The following is an 8840-nucleotide window of genomic DNA, read 5'->3' as shown; positions in this document are numbered from 1 at the left end:
TCTATCTAAAGAACTATGTACAAGTGTATTATGCGGTTCTCACAGTTTATTAAGAATTGATTTTGTACCAAATACACCTCTATTTTTCTATTTGTATATTTCATTGTATATTATTTTAGCACACACACAGATATATAAGCCTTTAATATCATATCATATTTTCATAATTTGATTATCTTGTTGAAAAGTAAAGATTTGAACCCTTCCACAAACGTACATATATCTGATGAAGCTTATCCCACATATATATTAATAAAACAATAGCCATCACTATATAGCATAAGGCACGTGTGTTTATACATATAACTGCTTGGGTTGGGGAGGGTATAAATAGACATCAAAGGGATGCATCTTAAAACAGAGCAAGAGTCATAAGTGTAGTAATGGGAAAAAGTTGTAATATTCATGGGTGTTTTTGTGTTTCTAGGTGTCAAGTATGCTTTGGGTGATGTTGGCACTGCCACGTCATATGACCCTCCTTACACACGTAAGTATTTTTAACATAAGTTTTATTAATGTTGTTATTATGTTCATTATGTATGTTTCAAGCAGCTGACTAGCTTTGTATGTGAATGTAGCTACAAGGTGCAATGGAAACCAAGCAGATCAATTTCCATCAGGAAACTTGTTTATATCGGTCAGCGAAGGATTGTGGGATAATGGGGCTGCGTGTGGTAGGCGTTACAGATTAAAATGTCTGAGTGGAAGTAGAAAACCGTGCAGAGATGGCACAATTGATGTTCGAGTGGTTGATTATTGTTCTTAAAGTCCGTGTCCCTCGACTATTGTCTTATCAATGATGCTTTCTCCGCAATCTCCAAATCTCAAGGGGGAAAAGTTAATGTCGAATACGTTCAGTAAGTATATACAACTGCAACTTTTTTTCTTGCTATATTACTTCATCACTAGCTTAACCATTTTTTAATTTTCATTTTGTTTCAGGATATGATATGACACCAAGACCCATAATGTTTTATATCTTTTTTAAATAAATTAAGCAAGTTTGTAGCTTTGATGACTTAGTCATTCTTTCTTTCAACAACTTATGTGGTTAAGCCTCTTTAGCTATTTTTCTTTCGTGTACTAAAAAGATGAACGTGCATATAATTGTATCACGTGAGAGATAAATCAAGCTTACAAGTCAGATATCCCCTAGAGCTAACTATCGTTCCCACATTGGCCTATAATCGGATCAAGTTTATTAGTATTTGTCACAAAGGGGTCAATGCGGACCCAGGAAAGAAAGAAAACTGAAACAAGCAAAATCGATAATATGATAACAATGGTGTTGGTTCGGCTTTGGCAAAAGCTTCAACATTGATTTTTAATATCAAAGTGAAAAAATAACAAGTTGAAGCTTCAAATGAAGCAAGATTAACCCTTTACCCTCTAAATAACTGGTTTACATCGACGTACTGTAAAGTTTAAGACTACGCCAAAACAACTATTAACGAGATCAAATTCTCACTTATGCATTCATTTAATAATGCACGGAAAATAAAAACTTGACTCTCAAATACATCCAGTCATCTGATATTTATATTGCACAAATGCAGCAAAGAACAAGTAAAAGATTATTCAACACACATAAACACATATTACCTTTCAACATAAACAAAAGCATTTTCAATTACATCCTTCATAATTCATCCAAACTTCAACATAACAAAAACAGAAAAATAGAAACAGAACATAACATAGACTTCTGCAAAAACAACCACCCCCTCGTTTTAATTTAAATATCATCGTTCATTGTAAATTAAATTGTTTAATCGGATACTTTACAATTTACAATTACAACTATGTTTCCTAAAAGAGTAAATTGCCAAAATGGTCCTTGAAGTTTGCTCACTTTTGTCACTTTAGTTCAAAACTCAAATCTTTTGAATCTAGGTCCCCGTGGTTTTAATTTTGTTGCCATTTTCATCCAAAATTAAAATCTGGTCAAATTTTCCGGTTAATATCCAGCTTTTCTGTCTTTAATCTCTCTTTTAATGAAGGGCAAAATGGTCAGATTTTTTAATTTTTTATAATAAAATATTAAATGAACATTTTGTACTCCATTAAAGGGAGGAAAAAGACAGAAAAACTGGATGTTAACTGAAAAATCTTACCAGATTTTGATTTTGGATAAAAATGACAACAAAATTGAAACCACATGGATCCAGATTCAAAATATTTGAGTTTTGGACTAAAATAACAAAATTGACCAAACCTCAGGGACCGTTTTCACAGTTTACTCTTCCTAAAATCTATTAATTACCCAATAGCAAAGTATTTATTTTACACTAATTTAATTAGTAGTGTTATTTGTTTCACAAAAGTTTGGCCACAAAAGTTTTCCCTATATTTTGCTATTTATAATTTATACATTTCAATGTTCAAAACCAGGTCACCGTCATAACAAAGCATTATGTATTATCATGCATGATTTGCTTATTTTTCCTATAAACATCGGCTGTCTACCGGTGATCGGAGACCATCGGCGACCGCTTTTTTCTACCGGTAACCCGCCACCACACCATTCCAATGTTCGCACACACCATATGCATATGGGTTTCATCTGGTTTCCGAGATCCTCTGATCATATAAAATATGATGAAAAAGAATCACATTTCTTATAAATCAAGAATCCTCTTGTTGTTCGCTGGTGTTTTTGTTGGTGCCGCATTGAGTTTCAATTATTTTTGGGCTTCATCTTCCGCTGCATTTACCTCTATCCATTATAATTGGGTTCGCCAAAAAAATGATCTTGTAATTATCCCCTTTTCATTTTTTAATTTTGACTTTTGAGGTCAATGGTAGTTGTACCTGATTCGAAATTATATAATATTGTTAGGAAGTTAACTATTAAAAACTTGTGTTTAATATAGATTACATGCTGGCAAACACATATTAATTTACATTTTCCCTTTTGGCTACCTACATTTGTACAATTTTGACATGGGGTCTAACTGAAATTGACCCAAAAAAGTCAAAATTTGCATTTTCTTCATGTGATCAGCTAAACTCAAAATTGAATTTTGGGTTATGGGTTTGTGTTGTTTGTAGTAAATGCTGTTGATCTGAGTGTGGTAGAGCATTGAACTATTGAAGTATGAATCTTTGACTTTTTTTATTTTTAATTTGTTTAAATGCTGCATTTTAGATTTCAAGTTTTAAAGATGCAAAAGATAAATTCCTGAGAGGTTACTATCAGGAACCTTTGCCGATTTACCTGCACGCAAAACCGAATGGGAAGAGATGGCACCTGCGCCTGTGCCACGTCTTGACGGTGCTTCGATACAAATCAATGAACTCTTTTATGTGTTTTCGGGATATAGAAACCTTGACCATTTAAGTATCAATCTTTGTTTCATGGGAAACTGCATAACATAATCTTTATACTTCGGTCATTTTGATTGTGTTTTAAATGATATATATTTTATGATAGGTACATTCCCATGTTGACGTTTACAATTTCACAAACAACAAATGGGAAGAAAGCTTTGCCACACCAAAACAGATGGCTAATTCCCATTTAGGAATGGCAACCGACGGGAGATATATATACGTTGTTTCAGGCCAACAGGGCCCTCAATGTCGAACTCCTCCTGTAGCCGAAACATTTGTGAAAGATTTCTTATTGCAGCAGATTATAAACTGAACTGTTGACAAATGTTCAAAACTTCAGGTTGTTTATAGTGATGTTTACATGCTTGATGACAAGATGAAGTGGCATACATTGCCACCTATGCCAAAACCCGTTTCACATATAGAAACATCATGGGTAGTTCTTAACAATTCCATTGTGATCGCGGGGGGGAACAACCGAGAAAAATCCTGTGACAAAGCGAATGATATTAGTTGGAGAGTTGTTCCGGTTTGATCTTGACTCACAGGTATAGTCATCATCGCATCTTTTTTGTTGTTTTTATGCTTTGCTTTATACATAGATTAGCGCGTTAATAATTAAAATCTACACAGAAATGGCACGTGATTGGAAAACTTCCTTATCGTGTGAAAACTACGCAAGCAGCATACTGGAAGGGATGGTTTTATATAACGTCGGGACAGCGAGACAAAGGACCAGATAATCCACAACCGAGGAAAGTTGTGGCGGACTTATGGCGAACCAAATTGAGCTTGTAAAAAGTTTGTTCTCATTTCCCAAAAAAAAAAACGTCTATTCTTTTTGCTCGTTTCATTTGCGGCAAAAAAGTATACAGTCTAGAGTAATTTTGTTCCGGTTTTGATAGTTAATGCATTTAGTCATACCATGATAAATATAGTTTCAAGTTGTATCAGCGTTTTTGGTCATAAAATCACCACTCAACACATAATTGGCTAATGGATGTACATTTTGTCAAAAGCGCACCGGGGGCGCGCCTAGTGGTAGCTTAGGCGCAAACCTGGGCTTTTTTTTTTTTTTGGTAAAAACGGTGCTCAGGCGAGCGTCCGCAACCAGGCGCAGCGAGAGAAAAACGTGGGCTTAATTCTGTCAGGCGCTCCTTTCTTTTTTTATGCTATTTTTAAAGCTTTTTACAGCTTTTTCACAGCTCTAAACCATTGTTTCAACTGACTTGAAAAGTCAACCTTTTAACCATTGGATAAAGATGTGTCTCCTTGTCCTTTTTAATCTAATCAGCCACCACCAGACCATACTAATCTTTTTTAAAAACTAAAACACCAAAATTAAATGGCTTTTATATGTGGAATTGTGTTAATTTTCAAAGCATAATATATCCTTTAGTTTTTTTTCCTCTATAGGCGTCTTTCTTAAAAAAGCCTCGCTTTTTTTGCGTCTTGCCCCTAGGCTCCACGCCTCGCCTGCGCCTTGCGTCTTTGACAACATAGGGATGTAGAACTTTAAGGTTTATCCCTTACAAAATAACAAGTGACAGTAGTTTTAGTTGCATATACTAGCAGTTTTACTGCTTTGACCCAATGAAGCCATGATAATTCAGTATTGTCCAAAAAATAACAGCATCATCGACATATAAACCAATATTATAAGCTTACTAAGGAATAACAGCATTATGCCGCTTTGACCCACTTTTTTGGCATTTTCGGTATCGGTACCGGTTCGGTACGGTACCGGTAAAATACCAAATTTTACCTTCAAATACCGGTCCCGTACCATACCGTCCTGAATATTTCGGAACCAGTACCCAGTTTTGACGAATTTCGGTACCGATACCACTGGAGCAGATCTGATGGGTTGCTACAATAGGGAGACATGATTATCTTGGTCGATACGTTCAACATAATAGAGTACGGTTACTTCTCAATTAAACAACAATTTCGTTCTTGATTTCTTGGTCTAATCCGATTAAACATTTGTGTGTACCGACAAACAATTTGATCAAATAGTGTATCGGGATTCTAAGAGAAAACCAAGCTTATTTTCTGAAATCTCATCTCGTGTTCGTCAGCAAATCGGGTAATCATACAAGATATGCTTCCAGTTTCATATTCCAGTTTATATTCCAAGCTTATATTCCAGTTTCATCGCATTTTTCATACGAAAACTACCTTTTTTACCATCTTTCAAGTATACGAATAAAACATAAACACATTCAAACACCATATTTGAATCCACACTTAAATAAATATGTATTTTAAACATAAAATAACATCCTTATTTTCTCATATTTCCTCTATTAATGTAGAAATGAAAATTGTAAATGGTTTTAACATATCATTCATCCCATAGCTACTCAATTGAGTATTTCTTAAGTTCCATGTGATTTATGTTGCATTTATAGCGATATATGATGCATTATAACTTGGAGTTTGATCATATGTAATAAATAAAAAATAATACATGAAGTTTGATCTTATGTAACTCTTTTACCATTACTAAATCATTTTCATGTAAGCAAAACCAAAATTTCTTCCTTTAAGTGAGTTTGACTCGACTCATGCTTGAGAAATATTCATTTGTGAGATCCAACCTGTGCCAATCTATTGAGATATTTAAACCATTTAATTAATAAGATTCACATATATTACATTAAAATTTAAATCTTAGAAATAGACACCATTCAAAATTAGCCATGTGGAAAGTTTCATTCCTTTTTTATGTGTCATTTTGATTTTTTAACGCAAAATTTGGATCACTGACAGACTAGTGAAGTATCATCGTATCACCAGCAAAATCATCCGATCATATCCATCTCCGTTAGACTATAATGCCTATAAACCAATTCAGAATGTTATAATACAAATTAATCAATGCTCTTGGTGGAGAATTATAGTAGACCCTAAGCATATAAGAAAGCAATATAACACCTAGAACTTTAAATAACACAAAAAAGCACATCATAACCACCTAACTAATAACCTTATTTAACCTTGTTTATTGTTTGACAATGTCCCAACTTCAAAAAGAATTTGTGACCATGATGGCAAATATATAAATTTCATTTCGGCATATTAAATAATAATTTATAAAAATCTACACTACTTATATGTTAATAAGTTCTCTATTTTTTTTTAAAAAAACTTGACATTATTATTTGTTTGGTGCCGAATAGTAATAATGTCAATGTCAAGCCTGATTATTGGGGGCACGGGTGTATCTGTCTATTGTCTTTTGTAATTAAAATTTACAATTATTCACCATGCCAGAATTCGGATCTTAAACTTAGCCTGACTTGAAAAACAAAATATTAATCTAACAAATTCAACTATTCAAGTAATGCAAATTCTAACATATTGTTTATTATTTTCAATTTCAATACAGGTAGACGAGTTTGAGAAATCAAACATGCATCATCTACGTACTATAGCAATATCATATATGTCTTATACTCACAAAACTTTTTATATTCGATCTCATACTCAACTACTCAAGTACACGTTCGGGATTCATATTCTTGTCATTTATCCAAAAAAAAAAAGAACAATAAAAAAGAGGTAACTTTGTAGAATAGTAACAAAATTTTAAAAATGTTCTAATTAGGTCACTCAAGTTTTAAAAGTGTTCCAATCAGGTCACTCACCATTCATTTTTCTTTAAAATTAAGAGTTTTTTTATTTATTTCATAGGTAACCGTGGTGATGTAGATTTTTGTTTTCTTTTTCCCCTTTTAACTGATGCTAACGTTGAGTGATAACTTGGATTGTACCTTTTTTAAATTTTTTTTAATGTAATTAAAGTTTTTTTATATTTAATAAATATAATTTCATATATTAAAATAATCCGACCCTAGTATCTTATGCTTCATTTATTTCTTGACAAATGAAAAAAATGACATAACTCGATTTAAATGTTAAGTTATCCAATGGCATAAAAACGATACGAGTGTCTTAATTAAAACTTTTTAAAGTTGATAGGAAATAAAAGTGTGGTTTTAAATTAACTTAAATTAAATGATAAGAAAAATAAAATAATAATAAAAGTAGGAGATCTCACTCCATGATCGTTGAATGAGATTCTAACTTTAAGCTTTTAATAAAAAGCTCATACTTAATAAAAAGTCTTGTTTGGTTGAAGGAGCTTGAAGCTTTTATGTTAGGAGCTTGAAGCTTTTGGTTGAACGCTACTACTAGTAGCGTTTAGAAGGAGCTACAAGCTTTTAGGGAAAACCCCAATCCCAACAAATCCATTTCTAAATTTAATTATCATTATTATTTATTATTCATTATTATTGCTGCTTCAGATCTCTCCTTCTTCTCTACTACCATTAGATAGGGTTTTATTATCCTCTTTCTCTCTCTCTCTCTCTCTGTGTACACTTCCTTTAATATAGTTACTCAGATTTTTACCAGTGTCTCTTGCTCAATCCAATCAATCATCGATGCGCTTATGCATCGTCACTTGATTTGATTTGAATTCGAGTAATCGAGTCTCTCCTACTGCTCTCTATGCTTCTGCCATTGCCGATTTCTCAATTTGACTCTAGTATTTATATAAATTATTAACAAAGTAGCTTGTATCAGCAGGTATGAAGTCTTCCATATAATCCATGTTGAGTAAATTCCCTTTTGTGTGAATGCAGGATCCAATCTATAAATTTATGAAATTGATAGTTATTTGTTTACGTAGTGAGCTAATTACATGCAAGGTTAATCTTCACAATTGCCGTTGGAGATTTAGATCAATAAGGTGTCTCAAGGCTTCATAAATATGTATTAAAACTAGGTTATTCCCCAGGTAGATACCCGGGTAGAAAAATTTAAATTACAATCAAAAGCAACAATAATATATGGGTTCAATAGTCATTAACACACCCTTAAATCTTTTTATGAATATGTGTGTTGAGAAATGATATGTTTTTTATTTTTTGATAAAAAAAATACATTTAAACATGAACCTTGAAATAAAAGAAAAGTTCCGTTACTTATGTAGATATTAAATTACATTAAACTGAAAAATGTAGCTCCCAATCATGAATTTCTCAACTGATTCGTGTACATAGAAAAATTATTCTAAGGTTCTTAATACACGATATTTTTCTAAGCAAAATAAAGATACCTTAGATTCTTGTACAACCAAGAAAAACAATGAGAAATTTTGTTTTTTTAATTTTGGTAATGATAAGCAAAAAATAACAGTAACACAATGAGCTACCTCTAGGTGTTTGTCCAACGTAATGACGTATGTTGACGTATGCTCGAAAAAGCGGACCCGAAGAATATCATTCACCTACAATTATAATATATTATATACTATATTCGGAGTTCAGATCTGTAGCTCGCAAACATTATTGTTGAAAGTCCATAATTTTTGGCTTTCCTAGTGAACCTTTTCATAGACTTAATAATGGAAAAGGAAAGGGAGGTCTTACTCAGTCAACTTCTTTAGGATCATACCACTTATTTAAGTCACTATTTTCTTCGTTTGATTCATAGAC

General features: G+C 32.7%; 1 non-coding gene across 1 annotated transcript; it reads left to right on the top strand.

Annotated features, from left to right (window-relative positions):
* Nucleotides 1-3646: 3646 nt before the first annotated feature.
* On the top strand, nt 3647-4266 carry LOC110911776 (the record flags this gene model as incomplete). The annotated part of the gene is made up of 2 exons (XR_002577352.2): nt 3647-3881; nt 3967-4266. It is a non-coding gene; the product is annotated as a kelch repeat-containing protein At3g27220 (transcript).
* Nucleotides 4267-8840: the final 4574 nt, after the last annotated feature.

The sequence above is a fragment of the Helianthus annuus genome, chromosome 9, assembly GCF_002127325.2.
Source record: "Helianthus annuus cultivar XRQ/B chromosome 9, HanXRQr2.0-SUNRISE, whole genome shotgun sequence".
Lineage (NCBI taxonomy): Eukaryota > Viridiplantae > Streptophyta > Magnoliopsida > Asterales > Asteraceae > Helianthus > Helianthus annuus.
This window is presented reverse-complemented; position numbering and strand designations above follow the sequence as displayed.